The 25306-nt window shown below is 37.8% G+C and overlaps 1 pseudogene; it reads right to left on the bottom strand.

Moving 5' to 3' along the window:
• Nucleotides 1-290: 290 nt before the first annotated feature.
• On the bottom strand, nt 291-1556 carry LOC145016811 (mitogen-activated protein kinase kinase kinase 18 pseudogene; annotated as a pseudogene).
• Nucleotides 1557-25306: the final 23750 nt, after the last annotated feature.

Genomic DNA, 25306 nt, shown 5'->3' with positions numbered 1-25306 from the left:
GGTGGTGAAGCTAAATGAAATTTAGTTGAGCAGTAGTATGTTATGGGCATAAATCATATAAGCTTCTGATTAGTTTTAGTCCAAAACATTATAAGAAAATTATATATCTTTTAAACATGTTTTATGATATTTAGTAGTTGAATTTATTACACAAACTAGTTTGGACAATCATTAAATTATGTTCATATGGTATAATTTGTTGAAAATTGGTTCCAATAACTTGTATAGTTGTATGTGATTTGACAATCATTAAATTATGTCCATATCGGATTTTTACTATTAATACAATGTTAGCAGAGAATAAAGATTGAAAAGCATAAAAAACGTATTCTAATTTTCAAAAAATTATCGTTAATTATATGATCAAAATCAAGAACATTAGATACAATCGAATATTCAAAAACCTCAATATCTAGGTCACTAACTGAGATTTCAAACTCTAGTTCTTCTTCTACATTCAAAATTGAAATACTAAGCGACTCCATATAACCAAAATCGCCATCATCAACATCCATTTGATCAATCCCATTATGTCTAACTGTGATCCAATCTTCCACATCGTCCCAATTGGGCAGACATGACGGAGTAGCTTCAACCAATTGCCTTATCCTCTCCACAGGAGACTCGCCGGAAAAATTATCGACCTGGGTGGGTTCCTCTGAAGGTTCCGACACTGATAAAGATTCCCAGAAACTTTGATCAAGTATACTTGTCGGAGATTTTCTTGTTTCAGATCCCGAATTCAAATTACAAACAAATGGGTGTTGCAGAAGTTCATTTATTGTCCACCTTTCTTTAGCATCTGTCTTCAGGCATTGAGTCAAAAAATCTTTGCCTTCCTCCGGCAGAAACTTGGGAAAGTCTGGTATGTCGCCGGAGTATCCTATTCTGTATAAAGCAGACAACGGATCCATAAACTCCGGCCACGGGTTCGACCCAGTTGCCATTTCAATAACTGAGCACCCAAGAGCCCAAACATCAGCGGGAAACCCCTGTTCTTCGCCTCGTGCAACCTCAGGTGCCATGAAAACCGGTGTACCGGAAAGTTGAGATGTGGAGGCACCATTGTTTCCGACCATCTTTGCACAACCCAAGTCGCCGATCTTGACAGCATCTTTGCACACCAACAAGTTTCGGCATTTTATATCACAATGCACCAAATTATTGCAGTGAAGATGCTCCAATCCAAGTAGAATCTGATGAGTATAAGATCGGATCAGTGACTCATCAAGCGACCCTCCTTGTTTCTTGATAACATCGGAAATCGTTCCATCGACGGCATACTCCATGAACAGATTATACATGGGTTTGTTGTCATCATAATCAACATCAAAACCCATGTACTTGATTATATATTTGGAGCTTAATTGAGAAAGAAAGTGTTGTTCTTTCTGTAAGGACTCAGAGGTAGAAAGCTCGGTGGACTTGACGGCAATAAGGTCTCCGGTGGTGGTGGTGGCAACAGAGACGGTGGCGTAAGATCCCCGGCCGATTACCGGACCTCTTTTCCATTCCATTGTAGAGAAAAAAGATGAGAATTTGAAGAGTATGTTATGTCAGCTATCAGCTGTGATTTGATGGCATACGAGCAGAGAGCATGCTTTATATATAAACGCAAACACATGATGCCAGGATAGATTTTTGTTATGGTTGGTAGGAATTTTTATTTTATATATTAGGAATTTTTATTTTATATATTAGGAAAAACTGTAGCTTTATAATCAATTTAATTTTTATATTTATTTATTTTATATATATATATATATATATATATATATATATATATATATATATATATATATATATATATATATATATATATATATAATTTTGGAAAACGAATTTCCTTAACGAGGGTTTTCAGGCTAGCTTTCGCGCACCAATTAATCCTCGGCTGCAAACATAAAGTTTTGTCTCATGCTCTGGAGTCACTGCAGGCAAACCTTCTGAGTTCAATTAAATCTTAAATACTAGTAATTGTCTTCAGTTTAACCCTTTGATTCGGTAAGAGGTCATCACCTTTCAAAAATTACATTTTCTGTCCAGATTTCAAACTTTATTACAAATATGATCCAATTTTTAAACTTTTGGCTCAAATTTTAAATTTTGTTAGAAATTTGGTACAAACTTTACTCTTTTTGCCCAAATTTTAGAATTTTATTTTGAATTCATCATAACTTTAATTTCTTTTACAACTTTTTTTTCTCAAAAAATTTTTCTAATATGTTTTTCTTTATAAAAACATATTTATAAAAAAACGTATTTTCACATAAAAATCTTATATTTTCCATATAAAAACTTTTTTGTATATTAAGTATCTAATTATAAAAATATATATTTATTAAGTATATAAATATATATACAAAACCGTTTTTAGAAAAATATGTATATAAAAACGTATTTTACAAAAAAAATATATACGAACACCTATCACCTTTATATATATATATATATATATATATATATATATATATATATATATATATATATATATATGCACACAAATAGGTGTGTATCTATTTTTTTTTTTACAAAATCGTGTTTGTTTATATATATATATATATATATATATATATATATATATATATATATATATATATTTATAAAAACATGTTTCACTAATTTTTTATATAATATATGTTTGTATACATTTTATAAAATCGTGTTTGTATACATTTGATAAAAATGTATTTAAATAATTTTTTATATAATACGTGTTTGTATATATTTTATAAAATCATGCTTGTATACATTTTATAAAATGTATACAAACACGTATTATATAAAAAATTATTCAAACAAGTTTTTATAAAAAAAATGTAAACAAACAAGATTTATAAAAAATATAGATAAAATATGTGTTCATGTACGTTTTTATTGTAAAATACATTTTTGTATACATTTTTTTTTTTATAAAAATGGATATATATATATATATATATATATATATATATATATATATATATATATATGTATATATATTACTAGATATTTCATATAAAAAACTTTTTAAAACTGTTTTTATATAGAAAATATAAGATTTTTAAGTGAAAATACGTTTTTTTGTGTAAATATGATTTTATTAAGAAAAAACATATTTGAAACAATTCTTTGAGAAAAAAAAGTTGTAAAAAAACTAAAATTATGATGAATTCATAATAAAATTCTAAAACTTGGTGAAAAAGGGCAAAGTTTGGATCAAATTTGTAACAAAATTTAAAATCTAGGCCAAAAGTGTAAATTTTAGACCAAATTTGTAATAAATTTTAAAATATGGGCTAAAAATCTAATTTTTGAAAGTTTGATAACCTGTTGACCTGATCAAAGGGTTAAATTGAATACGATTACCGATATTTGAGACTTTATTGAATAAAAAAATATATATAGACTAAATCGATTATGAGGCCAATATGTAAGGATTATATTGCAGTTTTACCTTTTTTTAATTTTGGTATATATTTGGTCATAATAAAATTATTATTAACGGGTAGGAAACTCATGCTTCGCGCAGAGGCATCATTATTATATTTATTGGGTTAGAAAGGTGATGTGTAAAATGGCAATGATTTTTTTTGTCTAATTAAGCAATGTAATTTATATGAACAACTACATTATTGTGTTATTTATCATTTGAAATGCACTTGTTAGCCTTAAAAAAATAAAGAAATGGAAATAGAAAAATCGGAAATTCAATAATTAAAAATATATTTATAATAGAGAGTACACCGTAATTAAAATTAGCTTGTTTTTTCTCTAATTTAGACTTCAACTCATCAAAAACACCTGATTTCTATACCAACATTGTTAGAAAACAAAAAATTAAACAAATCCTAAATTTCATCTTCAAAGTTAGAAATGAAGATTGAGTTCTAATCTATATGTAGATTTTAATTATTATTTGTTAACCTTCCATATGGTTTTACCTCTTATTTACAAGAGCATTCTTAGTTAAAATTTTCTTACCATAATTCTTGACCTATTCTTGAATTAAAAGAAAAAAAAATCAACATTAGCAATCCAAGAAACCATACAGATACTTTTTTATTTGTTTCTACTTTTTACTACACATATTTCCAGTTTTTCCATATCAAGGAATTATAGCATCTATACATTACACTTTATAAATTTACACTAATATTAATTTTGGATTCCCTTAGGAATAGTACCTGACCAGGGTACTGTTCATCGGGTTACTTCCTAACCACGGTCATCACCTTTTCATCTTCCTCATCGGCTTATCTTAACTATTTATCCATTTTGTTTGCCTCCTCTTAAACAACGAACGACTCCTTTCTCCTTCCATACAACGTCGAACCAGTTCCCTCCGTCGACCACCACCTCTCCCGCTGCTGCCTCAAATAGAGTTGCCAACCTCCGCCTCTCCTATTTCAGGTACTTGAACTTCTCCCTTTTACTGGTAAAAATCGTAAATCTGATGTAGGGAGTGTTTGCTATATTCTTATTCGATCCCTGATTTCCTGTTTGTTTAACATTTCCACGTCTCCATTCTTTATGATTTATGAATCCCAAACAATCTTATGAACACTACCCTAGCCTGGCCAGATACTATTTATTGGCTTGGTGGCTAAAGGGGTGAGTCATCTGCTCTTCTGTCTCCAAGGCGACGTGTTGTGTTCTCTTGATCCATTTATTTCCTGCTCCCAAAGCGATGTCACTGAATTTCTTCTTCTTTGTATGCTTTCCTTGAAAAAGCTCTTAATACCACTGCCATATGCACCGTTGTTGGCACACCACCACTACAACACGCAACTGGAATCACATTGTTTGCACCATTCGCTTCGTCATCCTCAAACCATCGTTCTGTTCTCCAAAGTTCATCAAGCTACTCTGCCATCAATTTCTATTTGAAACTAGGGATTTCGATTCAACAACCTTTCCTTTCGATTTTCTCCAACCTCATATCAGAAGCAGGTAATCTGCCTTGCTTCTTTTTGTGGTTTCCGATTTTATTGATTCGAAATCAAATAACATACTTTTTTCAATTTCCTGATGTTAATATATTGTTCATGTTTCTTTTAAGACCTACATACTAGAAAATTGGCAGGATTTATTGCCAAATCGATGGCTTTCTCCATCACTCACCGCTGCTCAATCATCTTTCATCTCCACTACAAAACTCTCATGACACATTCATCTTCTGCATCGCTAAATTTTGCCACCACTGAGTGTTGCTCTATAATCCTCAGTTTGAAGGGCAAACAAAGGTAATCTCTAACAAATCTATGTTCTTTAGTTAACAAAAATCCTTCTACATACACGATACATCTGTTATTTGTTTGGATTTTCTTCTCTTATCTTTTATTGGGTTTTTCGTTTTTCTGTAAAATCATGATTAAGCATGTTTGGTATGCTCATTTCAGAATGTGTTATTGTTGTTTTGTTGATCAACTGATGATGTCTTGTGTGTTTGGATGTTTTTTTGTTGGTTAATTGGGAATATATTTAGATTCTCTCGGCATTCTTATGAATAACCAGTTTTATAAGATCAAAATGTTTTAGTCTGATCGCTTTTTATGGGCATGTCATTGTGGAAGACTCCATCACCAAATATTTTTCATTTTCCTTTTTCTCTTCAGCTGCTTTTTCATTTTGGTGATAACATGATAGCTTCTGTCAAAATCTAAGCCCTAATTTAGGATATGCCCTTGTAAGATCATCAACAAACCAAATAAACAGTAATACCAATAGCCACCTAATGCATGAGAACCTTTATCTGTTCAATTAAATTCCTTGGAATTCAGTTGAAGCCTAAACATCAAATTTCAACTAGGAACTTAGTTAGATTAACATGATTATGTCAAGATTTAGACTTTATTTTGTAACTAAATGGAGTTTAGGAAATGCTGCATTGAAGAGGATATTAAAGTAGCTATCGTGTTCTTTATATAAGAAGTTACATGGGAGTATTGATCTTACATAATTTCCCCTTATACATGTTCATATCCATTTATCTTTCTAATATTCTAATTTATTAAACATGTTGACACCTTAGATTCTTCAGTTTTTAAAGCACTTTAAGGAGAAGCTTAAAAATTTTGTTGAAAATGGTAAATTGCTTTATGATAGTTGGCATGCAAAATTCATTTTATTCCATTATTGTAAAGTGCAAAATGATAAAAAAAAAAAATTGGTTGGTTTGTCAATCCTTACTTTAAGTCCTACTTACAACAGTTGATGGGTTGGATATTTTCCTATTAATAATTGACTTGATAAAAAATGATTTGATATAGCAAAGAATTCAATCTATTATTTATGTCAAAAGTTCACTTTATTTTAATTAAGTGATGTTTTCTTGTATTTGGCTAATTGTTGATCTTGCATATCATTACATCTCTATCCCTTTATATGATGATACCCTTGCTTTGTCCCATGTTATCTTGTCAAAGTTTTAAATCCTTTTTCTTTATATACTATTAGACTATAGTGAATGTCCAATCTTAATTTGTAGGTCCAGATGTTATTTAGAATCAATTTTCTACACAAGCCATATTTTGTGTGCCACATACATTGTGTATTTCAAGCTTCACCCTTTAATATTTTTAACTGGTTAAATTCTTGATTATTAATACTAAAGAAATGGAAGAATACGTTTTTCTTTGTATTTTCTCATTGATTTTGCAAGACCATCTGAAGGATGTTCACCAATGTTTACTATGCCTACATCAACACTAGCCGACTGATGTTGCCGATAAGTTTCTCAACTCTGAAAATGATAAGAATTTTTACTATTGGTAATATTCGTATTACATGGCATAAATTCAAATAAATATGATATGATTATGTATTTATGTTATTGTTCACTAAAAATTGTTACATGTTTTCATACTATTAACACCATCTTAGTCTGTTATTTGGTATTTGTTAATGAATGACACTTATAACAACCCCATGACAAAAGCCAATTAAAAAAACCTCAGTTCCCATGCAAAGCATGGGTCACTTCACTAGTTTTAATGAATTACGAAAGTGAAAAAAGTTGACTTGTGTATAGGACATTGAATAATTACAACTTTACCTTGGATATACGATAGAAATGTTTTCACCAGTCACATTTCTTGCCACAAATCAGAAAAAAGAAGTGGAAAATAAATATTTATTGTACATTAATATTGGAAATTTGAGATCAAGGAGCAAAAGTCAACGAGAGAAACAGAGACTATTGAGGGTATTTTAGGTATTTAATTTTTTTTTTTTAATTTTATCAAACCAAACGTCAAGACAAACTAACGAAGAGAGGGTATTTTAGGTTTTACATTTAGTCCGATTTTGATCAAACTGTTTGTCAAGTTAAATACACTGCAGGAGTACTATTGAAGGGTATTTTAGGTAATTGGTTTGCAATAAAATATTTTTTTTCAAGTCAAACACAGAACGAGGACTATTGAGGGGTATGGTAGTATTCTAGGTATTCTATTTATAGTTAAAGATTACAATTGTAACATCCTGTTATTTTTAGTATTGTAAAAGTCAAATTTAATGATTTATTATTTTAATAAAGTTAAAATAATTATATTTGAAACATTAAAAACACTTGATAAAAGTGTTGTATACTGTAAGAAGTAAAGACATCAAAAGTCCGAAGATCCTTCTTTCTTACCTTCGGACTGTGAACAACCTTCGGGTCGTAAACACCTTCTGGCTGCAAACATCGGTTCTCTTGTGGTGGCACAGCAACAGATTGTGGTGACAACCGCCACCGCGAGGTGGTGGCAGCGGTTCTCTTGATTTCCAATTAGGCATCCACACGCAAACATGCTCTGAAACACGCTTCCATTCGTGAAATGACCCACACAGCGCACCCTTGTCGGAATAGAAGCCTTGAACTCGTCACCTTGCTCTGGTGATAACGGAAACACCACGAGCTCATCAATCTCTGAGGCAGCAGGCAGCGGATGCCAGTTTCTTACTGCAGAGAGGAAATAGGAGAAGAAAGAAAATCGGAACAGCACTGGCAATTGCCTTACGCGCCTAAGAACGGTGGCAGAATAAGTAGAAGGAGAGTGGCGACTCAGACCAACAGCAACAGCCGCGATATCGGTCTTATTCGTCGTCAGAGCCTCAAGAGGTCGTCGGTGGCCTTGTCTGTTGGAACACGAGTGTGAAGGGGGTGGCGGTTCACGTCTTCAACAGTAGCTTAGCAACACCGATGGAAGAGGCATAAGACTGGCAGCGGCGAAGGAAGAAAGAGGGGTGAAGATGGCGGCTGGGTAAACTCCGAATGGATAGTAGCGGCTAGAGAGAAGACGAGTTAGGGTTAGGGTATGGGAGTTGTTACCTTAAAACGGGAGGGAAGATCATCGGATTCGAATCTGGTGCTCCATATCAAATTTTCATCCTTTTTAAAAAGTTTAGTCCCTCCCCCACCAAGCCTTTCCAACTTGAATCCAATATTTACCCTTTCTACCCTGGCTTTGGAATTCTTCTTCAAATTAAATCCGATAATTACCATTTAAACCCTCAACGTTAAAATCCTTTACACCTTAGGTACAAAATTTACCAAACAACCCCCAATATCTTAATTATTATATAATCATCACTTCCGCCTGATTTCCTTTTAAATTAAATCCAAATAATTACGACAGAGCCCTTGTCTTCATAAATATTTACAAACTGAGTCTGGAACTCACACTTTTAACCCCTGACTTCTAAAATTGTGACAATTAGCCATTCGAGACCATCCGTTGATGTATAATTATTTATTTTAGGGCTACCATTTGCTCATTCATTAATTTATTTATCTAATAAATAAATAGGGTGTTACAAATTCACTGATAGCAGAAATCCCTAGGCTAAGGCATCACAAATCAGGCCACCCTAGTCCTAACATGTGATTTACCTAGCCTATTCTCTAGCATGTAATAAATCTCATAAAATTTCTCGTAACAGAAAATGAGGGTATTTTGGGAAATCGCCACTCGGCTCTGGCTGATTGTACACACTGCTCCAACTCGTTTCTCATCATTTTTTTAGAAAAAATTATTACTCTTGAAAATCTTCCTCAAATCCTCAGTTTGACTCCAAACACACCCGAGGGTGCATCCGAATCCTTCAAACCAAGGCTCTGATACCATCTTGTAACAACGTAAATTTTCAAACACAGTCAAACTTGTTTCATAATTCTCAAAATCACATAATTCCCAAATGTCTACAAATAAAGCACAATCCCAGAATCATAAAAACAATCTCCCTCCAGTGTGTATAATCATGTCGGTGCCTTGTCGCGATCCTCGGAACTACCTGAAAAACATAACACATAACATGGTAAGCATAAAACTTAGTGAGTTAACACACACAATACATTAGCCACTCGAGGCTATAACTCAATAAGATCCTCCGGTCAATTGTGTCTCAGTGGGACCCTCCGGTCCCACAACTCAGATGGACCCTCCGGTCCCTCAACTCCACAACTCAATATAATACACAGTAAGCATATTATGAAACAAATAGCAGGATATCTCAAAACACAGCTCATACACATAAGACCCTCTGGTCGCACATAAAGTTACTACACAAGGTAAGTATAGTGAGAAGACTCACCTCGTAAGCTAATAAGCAAAAACCTCGCATCGGAAATCTCGAACTCTACCCACCGGTCTAGCCTCCGCCTATCACATAATAATTATCCTTAATTAATTGTGGTCCTCAAGAAGCTAGACTCACCCTTCCATACTCACAGAAGGGTAAAAGACCATTTTACCCCTCCATAGGGTCGATAGTTCACAACTTGACCAAACCCTAAAAGTCAATGAAAGTCAACAGCAGGGAGTATGCTGCACGTTCCACCTCCCTACGTTGGGCGTACTCGACTGCTATACAAAATCAGGGTGCTCGACCCCTGCACTGCACATACCTGGGGTTACGCCCCCGTTTCATACTCCTCATGATTTTGGTGTTAATGTGTTAAGACATGGACTCATGTTTCAGATCTGGTTACTCTAATGTCCCTTAATCCATAAATTCAGTGACTTTAAGCCTTTACATGGCTGAAAAGGTCACCAACACTCATAACACACAACCCCTTTCCTTAAGAAGCTCACATCTCATGCATGTCTCACTCATATCGTCCAAGATGGGATTTTTATGACTCTAAATCACAATATACACTGAAAAGGGGTAGATCAAGGATAAGAAATCTTGAAGCTTTATACCTTTTTATGAAGCCTTTAATGTAGCTAAGCTTAGATCCAAACACCTGGGCTCTCACTCCTTCTCTTCCAAGCTCTTTCTCCTCTTTAAGATCACAAAGATGCACTCACAAGCTACTAAATGCACTCTCCAGCTACAAGGACGAAGAATTAGGGTTTAGAGGTTTTGGTGTCTGGGAATGGTCACCAGAAATGAGGCCATCATGTCCTTTAAATAGGGAGCTTGCTCACAATTAGGGTTTCATTCTATGCCTAGTACGCCCAACGTACCCATTGGTACGCCCATCGTACTAGATCGCAATCTGCATTACTAACACGCAAACAAGTACGCCCTGCGTACTTGCTCACCTCCCTTTTAAAATTTTTTAGTACTTTTAAATTGTTACAACTGTTAAAAGTTACATATTTATATCTATGTAAATTATATAATTTGGATTCTGAAGATTTAGAATATGTAATTTGACCCCATTTCTTGTTCCTTGTTTGGTTGTGGGCTTGGGATAAAGTTATTTAATCTAAGGTCTAATTAATCATAACTATATAAATATTACATTTATATAAATATAAAATGGTTTTCACACAATTTGGTACTACTTGAGTACAAATGGAGAATTTCATGAAAGAGCAGTATTACAGATTCTTACTGTAAAAGAAACAGTTAAACTATAATATGTATAGTTTAGAGAACTCATTCGTTGGTTTCAAGGTTCAAAGTACATAACAGAAAACAAACAGAGTACATGATGGAAAACATGCAGAGAGCATTTTCAGAAAACAAATAGAATACTGCATTTTCAGAAAACAAATAGAATACTTTACTAAAAAACAAACATATAAACTATATTCTATATAGTTTATGAAACTTAATTTCAGTGTAGTTATTACAAAGTAATTTATATTATTCTACAAGTAATCATCAATATAGCATTTATGAGACTAACTTCATGTTCTTATCTAAGTACCAACAAAATTATAAAATTATAATCAGAGTCTCCTGGAGGGAGAGCGTGAAACTTGTATATAGATCTATATGGGACTGACAATCCCACACCTAAACTGCTAGCTACAGTTAGGCAGGCATGCCTCAGGTGACAAGTGTCATACCATTTACGACGCCTGAAGAACTTCGCGTTCAGGTGATCCTAGGTCATCAAGCGTGGTTATTATAACTCATAATTTGGTATTGAACAAAATGATTTTTGTTTGAATAAGTAACACTTCACATAGTTTTATTTAATTATAAAACTATAATATAGTATCTTACAAGTTTACACATGGAAAACTATTTCAATTCAGAGAAAACATACTTTTCATGGTTTTATGAGAACTAAACTACATTTTCCAGGTTGTTAGTACAGAAACCATCACACATTTTGCTTACAGAATAACATAGCAGAAAATATATGATTTTCTGGGAAAAACATGTTTACGTTATCAATGGACAAGAAAACAGATTTAAGTTGCAAACATACTTATGAACTCACCAACTTAATTGTTGACACTTTTTCAAAACTACTTGTATTCTCAGGAAAACAGTAATACAGGTACAACCACAACTTTTTAGAAGACGGAGATCTATAAACTCATGTCTTTTAAACTTGTACTTTTGGATTCATATACATTATGTTTTGATAATAGATGTAAAACTTGTAACTTTTTAAATACAATGGTTGTTGTTGTGCTTGGTTTACTATTATGCATTGTTTTGATACTATACATGACGTCCTCCCCCCCCCCCCCCCCCCCCCCCCCGCCCAAATGTTTCTGTCGTTCTGGTTTGGGGTGTGACAGATTGGTATCAGAGCATTGTTTATAGTGAACTCAGTATATCAAACCATAAAAGATATCCAAACTATAAATGCTATGGGGTTAAAGCGTTCTGACTACAAGTATACTTTTAAAATTTAAGTATTTTAGAAGAAGTATACTAACATGCACATATATAGGAAATAATGTCATAGTAAGAACAATACAAAAGTATTTGGATGTTAAACACTACAGTTAAACCTGGACAGTTATGTAATCATATTTGGGATCAATATAGCCTGATCAACTATATTTATTTGAGATATGACCAACATGTGTTTGGGAGTGATAGTGTTGTTGCAACAAGTCTAAAGCTTACCTAAGTACCAGAAGAACTCTAGAATCCAACATAAAAGATAAAATACTATAGGAGTATTTTTTGACATTATAACATAAAGACAATAAGATACAAGAGAGTTATCCTTACAGGAAAAAAATATGTGAAAACAAAAGAACCATTGATGTTAGAGATATAAATATTAAGTATATATTATAATTATATATAATTAAGTTTTTATAAACTTAGAATCTGTGATCTAGCGTTATTTCCTATTCCTTGTTTGGTTGTGGACTTGGAGTAGGATCATTTATTCGAAGGTCTATTCTATCTAAGTTATATATAATTAGTATACACTTTGTAGTTATAGAAGTACCTAATACAATTCATCCATACAGAACACATTAATTGTTAACTATAAGTTTCTTATAAGGAAACTTGAAACTGTTTATTTGAATTCATCGAATCTATTAGTTGTTTCTTACCTCCCTATTCTCGCATAGATAGCATGGCTGGATTTCATTTACCAGGAGATCCGTACTTTCCCAATCAAGGGAATGTGGGATGGCACATTGCTGAACCAGAGTATGATCTAGCAAACCTAAAAGAAGAGGATTTTCCTGAAGATTCTAACTCAGAATCAGGAGCCTATAACCCACCTCAATTTGCCCAAAATCCCAATCCTCAATAAGATTTTCATGGTCTGACACCTTAGTGGGTAGTGAAGTTAGATAGGTGGAGTCATGAGTAGGGTCAGGACCATCCTTATAATGGAGACCGAAGCTTTTACAATCTTAATGAAGGAGGCTTAGCAGACAGAGCCCTTCCCGTGTTAGTTCGTCGGGTTGCGCGTAACGATAAACAAGGAAGATCTGCTATCGACACTGTCATACAAGTTAGTGCTGCCATAAGAGTTAACACAGCCCGTCTGCACCACCTGATTAGAAACCATGAGACAACAAGGAATATTACCGAAACCTTACAAAGGGAACCACCGACAAGTCGAACTGAAGTTAGAGAACTTCGAGAACATCAAGCGACACTAGAAAGGCATATGTATGCCATAGAATGCCAGTTGGCTAGATCTATGTATATACACTAGTGATACTATGATGCGTTGGTTTGAGAAAACAGAATCAGTGTTTGAGATATGTGCTTGTCCTGAAGAAAGCAAAGTTAAGTTTGCAGCTTGTATCTTCCTAAAATCCTTATCCGTTTTAGTCACCAATGCTATAGGTTGGGATGATTTAAAAACCCTGATGCTAGCAGAATATTAACCCCAAGGAAAAATTCAAAAGCTAGAGGAAGAACTCTGGAGTCTGACAATGAAAGACTCCGATATAATTGCATATACTGCTAGGTTCAGTGATCTGGCTATTCTGTGTCCAGGGATGGTTCCTACTGAGAGCAAGAAAGTTGAGAGATATATTTGGGGAGTTTCTCCTCAGATACAAGGAAATGTAATAGTTTCTAACCCTCTCACTTTCGATAGTGCCAAGCGTTTAGCACAGACACTTGTAGACTACAGAGTTCGTCAGGGCTTTATGGTACCTATCTCGGAGATACACAGGGAAGGGGAAGTAAGAGGAAGAAATCCTGGAACAAGCGAAAGGGGAAATCATCTTAAGAGCCCTCGAAAAAGAAACAAATAGTGGTGGTAGATGCTGCTATTGTTCCTGCTACTGTTCCAACCTCTATTCCTACCACTGTGTCTGTCACTCCTACAAATCGAATTGGATATGCTAGATCATTGCCAAAGTGCGATTAATGAAACTTCTATCATACAGGAGCTTGCAAGGAAATGCACTGCAAGAATTATAACACAAAGGGACACACTGCTCGTTTCTGTAAAGCACTAGCTCAACCTATTTCTCAAGTCCCTGCCATGGGAGTGAGTCAAACATGCTATGAATGTGGGGAAGTAGGAAATTTCATGAGAAATTTTCCTAAGTTAAATAATGCTAGTGGTACTAGAAGAGTCTTGGCGGTTGGCTATGATGAAGTAGTTGCAGATCCTAATGTGGTGACCGGTACGTTCCTTATCAACGATTTTTATGCATGCATTCTTTTCGATACTGGGACAGAGATAAGTTTCATAAGTCATAAGTTTAAACACCTTCTAAAACAAAACTCCAAAGCATAAAATATACAGATGGCCAACGGAAAAACCAAGAAAACCAATGACATATACATAGGATGCATGCTTACTCTAAATAACCATTCATTTCAAATTGACCTTATGCTAGTCTTAATTAAAAGTTTTGACATAATAATCGGCATGGATTGATTAAGTGTTCACCATGCTGATATCCTGTGTTACGAGAAAGCCATCCATCTTAATCTGGCAAGTAACGAATCTCTTGTTATCTATGGCGACAAATCTAGTGCGAATCTTTAAATCATTTCTTGTGTCAAGGCTCAGAAGTATCTTTGCAAAGATTACTGTGCCTTCTTATCCCACATTGTTGATAAGACACAAGAAGTGAAATACATCAAGGATATCCCTGAAGTATGTGATTTCCCTGATGTGTTCCCTGAAGATATCTCAGGAGTCCCTCCTGAACGGCAAGTCGAATTCCGAATCGACTTGATTCCTGGAGCTACCCCGGTAGCTAAATCCCCATACCGTCTTGCACCCTCATAAATGCAAGAACTGTCCAACCAATTAAAAAACTACTCAGCAAAGGCTTCATTAGACCAAGCTTCTCACCTTGGGGAGCGTCAGTCTTGTTTGTGAAAAAGAAGAACGGATCATTTCGTATGTGCATAGACTACCGAGAATTAAAAAAACTTACCGTTAAAAATCGGTACCCTTTACCATGGATAGATGACCTTTTTGATCAACTCCAAGGAGCTATTTTCTTCTCAAAAACTGACCTGAGATCAGGATACCACCAACTACGAGTCTAGGAGACAGACATTCCAAAGAATGCTTTCAGAACTCGCTACGTTCACTAGGAAATCATAGTGATGCCCTTTAGTATAATAGATGCACCTACAATATTCATGGACCTTATGAATCGAGTGTGCCAACCTTACTTAGACAAGTTTTTCATAGTCTTCATTGACGATACACTAGTCTATTCTCAGAGTAAGGAAGAACACAACAAACACTTGAGACAAGTCTTGGAAATCTTGAGGGAAGAGAAATTGTATGGAAAGTTCTCAAAATGCAAAGTCTGGATTCAAAAAGTGGAGTGCCTAGGTCATGTAGTCAGTAAGGATGGAATACATGTTGATCATTCCAAGATCAAGTCTATCGAAAGTTGGGCGACCCCACGAACCCCAACATAAATTCGATAGTTTCTAGGTCTCACTGGCTACTACAGCAGATTCATTCAAAACTTCTCAAAGATTTTGAAGCCACTCACCACCCTGATGGAAAAAGGTGTGTCTTTCGAATGGGAGAAGAAATAAGAAATTGCTTTCCAGGCCTTAAAGCAAGCCCTTTGCAACGCACCGATCTTGTCCCTTCTAGAAGGGACTGAAGACTTTGTAGTCTACTGTGATGCATCTAATCAAGGGCTTGGTTGTATTCTTATGCAACGAGGAAAGGTTATATCCTATGCCTTGAGACAGCTTAAGAACCATGAGGTTAATTATATTGTGCACGATCTTGAACTTGGAGCAGTGGTTTTTGCTTTGAAGATATGGAGACATTATCTATATGGTACAAAGCGCGCAGTCTTTACTAATCATAAAAGCCTTCAACATATCTTTGATCGGAAAGAAATCAACATGAGGATATGATGATGGGTAAAGCTACTAAATGATTATGAATGTGAGATTCGTTATCCTCCTGGCAAGGCTAATGTGGAAGCAGATGCCCTTAGTCGGAAATAAGAATCGTGTCATCGAGTGAGGTCACTGACTATGACTATCCATTCCTACTTATCCACACAAATCAGGGAGGCTCAGTTGGAAGCCTTGAAACGTGAGAACAAGATAGGTGAAGCCTTAGGGGGGGATGGAAAAGAACTTGGAAATTAAGGGTGATGGAGTCCGTTATTTCATGAATTGAATTTGGTCACCAAAGTTCGGTGGCTACAAAGATGTTGTCATGAATGAAGCCCATTAAACTCGATACTCTGTTCACCCGGGTTCAGACAAGATGTATCTAGACCTAAAGAAACTCTATTGGTGGCCAGACATGAAAGCCGAAATAGCTAATTTTGTGGGCAAGTATCTAACTTGTGCCAAAGTCAAAGTAGAAAATCAAAATCCATCAGGTCTACTTCAACAGCCAGAAATACCTGAGTGGAAGTGGCAGCGGATTACAATGGTATAACATCCATAAAAGTCGAACCAATTTAAAAACTTTTTAATTCATATAAAACCATTCAATTATTACAGTTTGTTTTCAAAATAGTTTAACATCAGAGTTCCCAAAAATCATAATCATCTATCGAGGAAAGTGTATGGTCATGCCTTTGCCTTCCCGCGATCGTCCGCCAAACTTGAAACAATAATCGATAAATGTAAGCACGAAGGCTTAGTGAGTTGCCCCCAAAATACCAACCTCATATAACCATAATCATATCATGTCAACAAGTACAAAACAGCCGTGCATCTCGAGTCTACGAGTGACTGGTCCGCCCGCACCGAGCCATCAGTCCACTTGGTCCACTCTCTGAGTCTACAGTATGACTGGATCGCCCGCACCGGGCCTTCAGTCTATCTAGTCCACTCTCGAGCCTCGGCACATTTGGACCGCCCTCACGGGGTCTTCAGCCTATCCGGACTGCTCGTCGGGCCTTCAGCCTGACTATGTGCCCTCCTGAGTCTGTAGTCTATCCGATCCGACCCGGGTATGTTGGCCTACAACACAAAGCAGGACCCGCCTCAACCCAACCCCCATACCAAACAATCATGTGCACATAAACAGATAATCACAAAACACTCCACATATAACAAACCGATCTAACAGATCATATAGCATAGCAACATCCTATTCAAGATATCGACCTAACAAGTCAATAACATAGTACCATCCTATATACCAGAATACCGACCTAAACCAGATCACTAACATAGTATCATCGTATATACCAGGATACCGACCTAAACGAAGTCACTAACATAGTACCGTCCTAATTACTAGGGCGCCAATCTAACAGATCAATACGCATATCAAACCAATACAAGTATACAATCCGAAAAAGGGCCGACCATGGTGCCTTAGACCCTGTTGATATAGTGAGGATAACTCACCCTGAAATGCCGATTTGAACCAAAGAAGCAGATTCCCAAACCACCGTCTCACTGACAATCCCGAACTATCCAGAATAACAAATAATGAGTCAACACACGGGAGTATAAATCTTGACCAAGAATCACTCATACAATAATAGTTAATTTTCTTTCCTCTAATTTGTGGCCAAGGCCCAAAACAAAACCCATGATCCAAGTCCATATAACAAGGCCCAACATTGGCCCAACTTTCCAAAATGGGCCCAACTACCTAATTGGGCCGACATCCATGATCCAAAACCAAGACTTAGCCCAAAACACCTTACCCCATAGTGTCCAGCAAAGTTCCAAGTCCAACTAGTCCATAGACATCCTAAACTCGAAGCCCTATATAAAAAACTCCCGACAGAGGACGTACGCTGGGCATACCCCTATGGTACGCGGGGCGTACTTCGACTCCTGTTTGAATGGAGAATGGGCCATTGACCCGGTATGCTGGGCATACTTCTACCTACGCGACGCATACACGAGCTGAACAAAAGCTCTCATAAGTGCTTAATGGCTTAAGAACTTAAGCCCAAACTTCAGATCCATTGACCAAATATGCCTAGGACTCATAAAGTCTCGAACTTTATCACTTTGGACGTCCAGAAAGCTCTTAATCTAAGGTCTTAGTCCATTAAGACCTTCCTAATGCATTCATGGGACACCTAAGTCATTGGGACCTAATTTTTAACACTCGTAACCCCTTCAAGAGCCTGAAAGGACAGCTCATCTCATCCAAATCATGATATGCACCATTTGGGACTTTTTGGGACAAGAATGCTTCCATGAAGCTAAAATGATTAGATCTAACTCATACAAGAATAAAGTTCCAGGCGTTTTACCTCCTAGAGCTTCTAGAACACACACCAACTTTAGATCTTCAAGCCAATCTTCTTCTCCAATTTCTTGGTGCAATGCCTTTACCTCCAAGAGCTCAAAATACCCACCAACTCACACTCTCACACAAGAACTAGGGTTTGGGGACGTTTCTGAAAGATGGAGGCTGAGAAGGAGGAGAGAAATGAGTCTTAAGGATGTTTATATAACTCCCAAGACATTAGGGTTTCCTCCTGTTATGAGTACGCCCAGCATACTAAGGCACGCCCTAGTACGCTAAGCTTACCCTTATGTACGCGCAACGTACTATTCCTGATCCCAAACTTACAATTTAGCCCTTAGGTTCTTCAAGAGTTTACCCTTCCATTCCCATGGACTAGAAATGACAAAAATTGGGATGTTACAACTCTCCCCCACTTAAATTTGACTTCGTCCTCGAAATCATTCCTTACCATCCTTGAAAACCTGACATCCTGAGGGGCACCTCCACCACCCGAACTCATAATGGTTCGCAAGGTGAGCAGCCTAGCATAATTCCCTACCTTGAAGATAATTAATTCATAACCTCGCAAAACACCTAATTCCACCTCTCTTGAACCCTAAAATCTAAAATCCCGAAATCAGTATGTCTTCCTGAGAGACCTTATCTACTGATCTGTTGTTACTTCCATTCCACATATCCCTTAGACTGATTAACCAAATCCTAATAATTCAAGGTTTCCCACAAGAAATAGAACCGCAGATTAGCCGCTGCTATGACAATTAATGCTTATATATATATATATATATATATATATATATATATATATATATATATATATATATTACCAAACTAGGGTACACCGAGCCTGGACTGCCTCCCAGGGCCTACAACCTTCCCGGACCGCTCGTCAGCATTGACCTGATTGGACCACATTACCAAGCCTTTAGTCTAACTGGACCATCTTGGTCTGCCAACCCTCTGACCAAACTCTACTTTTCTCTTGAACCATTCGTGCCTACGACTTATCGTTGGTCCGCATCGGGTATCTTGGCCTACTACATAGATCAGAACCGCCTCAACCCTACCCACATATAATGCACACCATCGAAATTCAGAGGAAAGATCTACCCCAAAGCGCCCCTTCACATAACAAAATCACAAAATCCTAGTACGCACGACCTTATGACTGGAAAGCTCCTGATAACTTATAAACACTGCTGTCGCCACTCCAAATGTCTAACTCTCCATCCTGGAGGTACTCACTTCCTTCATTGCCGAAGAAGGCCTAATCAATGTCCTTAACCACACCAACAAGCATCACATTACCGAAACCTCACTCCACAATATCCACTTGTAGGACAAGCTGCTACACCATATCATATATATTCTCGGAACCTAATCATACAAGCATCTAAACCCACACAATGATCTACCACGCATACAGAGTCTTCAACATGAGGGGATCGCCTTACCAGGACTTCCGTCTATTTGGACCACTCTCAGAACCTTCAGCGTGTCTAGACCACCTCTCCGAGCCTTTAGCCTGTCTGGACCATTCTCCGAGCCTTCAGCCTGACTGGTACGCCCGACCGGCCTTCAGTCTATCTGGATCGCTCTTAACTATTAAGCTTCACCCTGCACCACCCCTTCTCGGTGACCATTCCCATGCAAATTGTTCTCACCCACTTGGGGTTCCGAACTTCAGGTCCATTTCGTGGCATAACCCCAGCCTAACCCTAGGCCTCATGACGATTGTCCACCTACTCAAGCAGCCGCGACCCAAACCTTGACCCGTGCACCTACCACATGTGCTAAGTAACCCACATACCTATCAAAAGTATTATCTATCCTCCAAATGATGACAGAACCATCAATGACTGTTGCTTCTTTCGAGAATTTCCAATTCTCCCTCACTTAGGACACTATCTATTATTCGCTGATGGCGAAATCAACACAACTTATCCGTCTATATTGGTTCTTATCATCCTTATCTACGGATCGTTTAACCCTGGAGTGAACAAACTCCGCAAAACAACCCTTCCATCATGGTGCAACCGAACTTCAAAAGAAACCCAAATCTCATCTGAACACTCATGCATCTCCGATTTACAACTATTAGCCTTGGAACAGAGATCCTAACTTCTGATCACCAACACCCTTGGATACTAACTGTCTACAACCCCTCAATACTAAATTCCTCAAACTCTCCTATGTTGTTATGACATATGCATAAAGGGATGGAAGAGAATTCACAATATCATCATAATTAATAAGATACAAGATAGAAACATATTAGCAGCTGTATTTGGTGCTGTCCTGGTCTCCAATGCTGTAAGTTGGAAAGCACGTCTCTGAGCCCTCGGAGGCTCTGCTCCACCCTGACCCCCACCAGTAATCCTCAATGTAGCCGGTGCTGGAGCCTGCACCGGTCTTGCAACAAGCTGTGGACAGTTGGTCTTCACGTGACCAACCTGATGGCAATGATAACAAATCCTCATGTCCTGAGTTGAGGCCCACTAGCGATAATCCCTCGTATAGTGCCCCTCCTTCCCGCACTTGCGGCACGCGCCACCTGAGCTACAAACTCCTGAGTGACCCTTCCCATACTTCTCACAAGTGCGACATCTCTTTCAACCAATCCTAGAATCAACGGTCTTGGATCGCTTCGGCGCCAGGTGCGACTGCACCGGGGCCTGCCTCTGCTCTCTCAACTGTAAATCATTCTCCAGCTCACACCGCCTAGAGACCTCCTGTAACTCCAACAACATATCACATCGCTGGGTAGCAACAAACTGTCTGATGCCAGTCTTGAGCATGCTCAGATAACGCATCATCTGAGCCTGCTCGGAAGCGAACTCCGGGCAAAACATCACCCTCTTAGTGAGCATATGGGTGATCTCTATCACAGACTCCGAATCCTGCTTCAACTCCAAGAACTCCTAAGCTATCTGCTCACACTCAACCTCAGAATGTAGCGGGAGCGGAACATCTCCCTAAACTGATCCCAAGAGACTACGACTCTCTACTCATCCAAATAAGACCCTGTCATCAACCTCCACCAGTCCTTCGCTCCGGACCTCAACCTGTTCAGGGCACACCTGACCCTTTGGTCAAACGGGTAGGAACATGTGAACAAGAAACCCTCGATGTCTGATAGCCACCTCATGGCTATGATCGGGTCCTGAATCCCATCGAAAGTCAGAGGAATTCATAGTATCGAAGTCCCGATACTGAAAAGGTCGACGGACGCCCACCCCTACCACTGATACAGTTGCAGTAACTGTCGCGACAACCACCTCCAAAAGAGCTGCATTGCACTGATCAAAGTACTCAACCATGGCGGTCTTAATTGACCCCAAACATCTCTAGTAGCTGTGCCTGAAATATAATGGCAACCACATCATATAGAATCTCTCGAATCCTGGCGTACAACTCATCCATCCCCATCTGAACAATGGTCTCGGACACTGGTGCATCCTGATCTCCCTCTCCTGATCTTGACCCAGATCTGGTCACAAAATGCCTTGTAACTACCATGCTGAAATATATCAGGAAAACATCAGATATTCCATATAACAATATGGGAACCAACTCTCAAACAAACCCTAGGGATTGTGACTTCCTTACTACGCGTATGGGTCCTATGCTTTCAGTAGTACGAGCCCATACTACCTTCCACACCTACCCATATTTGTCTCAAGTATCACCACAACACCCTAACAATATATACAGCTATTTCGAGCACTCAATCCTCACACCTGGAGGGAACTAATACCTCATAACTGGCTTCCCGGTCCCTCACAACCCACCTATGAGACTTCCAACAACCCTATAGCACTAGTGCCTGCTAGCCATACATAACGCTGGACCCTATAGACTTTCGAATATCCAATCCTACCCTAAGCCCCCAATCATACAAGAACAGAACATAAGGCCAAATCAAACATTCTTAGGCTATAAGATATTAATTATGTATAACCGTTATGAATAAACTAAATAACTACAGTAATGATGTCAATTTCATATAAGGAAAACCCTAGGCTAGCAGACATCATGTAATTATGCAATTCTATCATGCAATTCCTGAAGATCCCTAGCCTAGGACTAGCATGTTCTAATAAACTGTAATATCAAATAACAATATGGTATTTTGGGGTCTACTTACTGGATCAGGCTGACCGTACACTCTGCATCCTCCTTTACTTACTTTGAAAACCATTTTGAAAATCATTTTTAAAATCTTTTTTCTTGATTGGAAACTGGATTCCCACGAGTGTTCCTCTAATTCACTCAAACCAAGGCTCTGATACCAACTGTAACATCCATAAAAGTCAAACCAATTTAAAAACTTTTTAATTCAGATAAAACCATTTAATTATTACAATTTGTTTTCAAAATAGTTTAACATCAGAGTTCCCAGAAATCATAATCATCAATCGAGGAAAGTGTATGCTCACGCCTTCGCATTCCCGCGGTCATCCGCCAAACCTGAAACAATAATTGATAAATGTAAGCTTGAAGGCTTAGTGATTTGCCCCCAAAATACCAACCTTATATAACCATAATCATATCGTATCAACAGGTACAGAACAACCATGCATCTTGAGTCTACGAGTGACTGGACCGCCCGCACCGGGCCATCAGTCCACCTGGTCCACTCTCTGAGTCTACAGTATGAATGGACCCCCGCAGCGGTCCTTCAGTCTATCTGGTCCACTCTTCGTGCCTTGGCACGTCTGGACCGCCCTCACGGGCCCTTCAGCTTATCCGGACCGCTATTCAGGCCTTCGGCCTGACTATGTGCCCTCCCGGGTCTGCAGTCTATCCGATCCAGCCCGGGTATGTTGGCCTACAACACGTAGTAGGACCCGCCTCAACCCATCCCTCTATACTAAACAATCATGTGCACATAAACAGATAATCACAGAACAGTCCATATATAACAAACCGATCTAACATATCATATATCATAGCAACATCATATCCAGGATACCGACCTAACATGTCACTAACATAGTACCATCCTATATACCAGGATATCGACCTAAAACAGGTCACTAACATATTACCATCCTATATACAAGGATACCGACCTAAACCAGGTCACTAAATTAATACCATCCTAATTACCAGGGCACCGATCTAATAGATCAATACGCATATCGAACCAATACAAGTATACAATCTGAAAAAGGGTCGGCCTTGGTGCCTTAGACCATGTTGATATAGTGATGATAACTCACCTTGAAATGTCGATCTGAACCAAAGAAGCAAATTTCCAAACCATTGCCTCTCTGACAATCCCAAACTATCCAGAATAGCAAATAATCAGTCAACACACGAGAGTATATATCTTGACCAAGAATCACTCATACAATAATAACCAATTTGCTTTCCTCTAATTTGGGGCCAAAGCCCAACACCAAACCCATGATCCAAGTCCATATAACAAGGCCTAACATTGGCCCAACTTTCCAAATTGGGCCCAACTACCTAATTGAGCCTACATCCAAGATCCAAAACCAAGACTTGGCCCAAAACACCTTACTCTTAATGTCCAACAAAGTTCTAAGTCCAACTAGTCCATAGACAGTGTAAACTTGAAGCCCAATATCAAAAAGTCCCAATAGAAGATGTACGTTGGGCGTACCCTCTGGTACATGGGGCGTACTTCGACTCCTATTTGATTGAACAACGGGCCATTGACTCAGTATGCAGGGCGTACTGCTACCTACGCGGGGTGTACATGAGCTGAACAAAAACTCTCATAAGCGCTTAATGGATTAAGCACTTAAGCCCAACCTTCAGGTCCATCGACCAAATATGCCTAGGACTCATAAAGTCTCAAACTTTATCACTTTGGACGTCCAGAAAGCTCTTAATCTAAGGTCTTAATCCATTAAGACCTTCCTAATGCATTCATGGGACACCTAAGTCATTGGGACCTCATTTTTAACACTCGTAACCCCTTCAAGAGCCTGAAAGGACAACTCATCTCATCCAAATCATGACATGCACCATTTTGGGAGTTTTTGGGACAAGAATGCTTCCATGAAGCTTAAACGACTAGATCTAACTCATACAAGAATAAGGTTCCAAGCGTTTTACCTCCTGGAGCTTCTAGAACACACACCAACTTTAGATCTTCAAGCGAATCTTATTCTCCAACTTCTTGGTGAAATGCCTTTACCTCCAAGAGCTCAAAATACCCACCAACTCACATTTTCACACAAGAACTAGGGTTTGGGGACGTTTCTGGAAGATGTAAGCTGAGAAGGAGGAGAAAAATGAGACTTAAGGATGTTTATATAGCTCCCAAGCCAAGACATTTGGGTTTCCTCATGTTATGAGTACGCCCAACGTACACAAGTGTACGACCAACATACTAGGACGCGCCCTAGTACGCTCAGCGTACCCTTATGTACGCGCAGTGTACTCTTCCTGATCCCAAACTTACAATTTAGCCCTTAGGCTCTTCAAGACTTTACCCTTCCATTCCAATGGACTACAAATGACAAAAATTGGGATGTTACAAATGGATTTCATAACCAAGCTACCCAGAACAATGGGTGGTCATGATACCATTTGGGTTATTGTCGATAGATTAACCAAATTCACCCACTTTCTGCCAATAAAAGAAACAGATAAAATGGAGAAGTTAACAAGGACATACATAAAAGAGATAGTACGGTTGCATGGTGTCTCAACATCTATTATCTCTGACCGAGATATGAGATTTACCTCGCGGTTCTTGCAATCATTACAAAAATCCTTAGGAACAAATTTTGACATGAGTACAGCGTACCATCCTCAGACTGATGGGCAAAATGATAGAACAATTCAAAACGCTACAAGACATGTTAAGGGCCTGTGTGATAGATTTTGGTAAAGCTTGGGATACCCATTTACCACTTGTTGAATTCTCCTACAACAACAACTATCACACTAGTATTAAAGTTGCACCCTTTGAAGCTCTCTATGGCCGTAAGTGCAGATTGCCTT

This window comes from Lactuca saligna, chromosome 9 (genome assembly GCF_052625555.1).
Source record: "Lactuca saligna cultivar CGN05327 chromosome 9, ASM5262555v1, whole genome shotgun sequence".
Classification (NCBI taxonomy): domain Eukaryota; kingdom Viridiplantae; phylum Streptophyta; class Magnoliopsida; order Asterales; family Asteraceae; genus Lactuca; species Lactuca saligna.
This window is presented reverse-complemented; position numbering and strand designations above follow the sequence as displayed.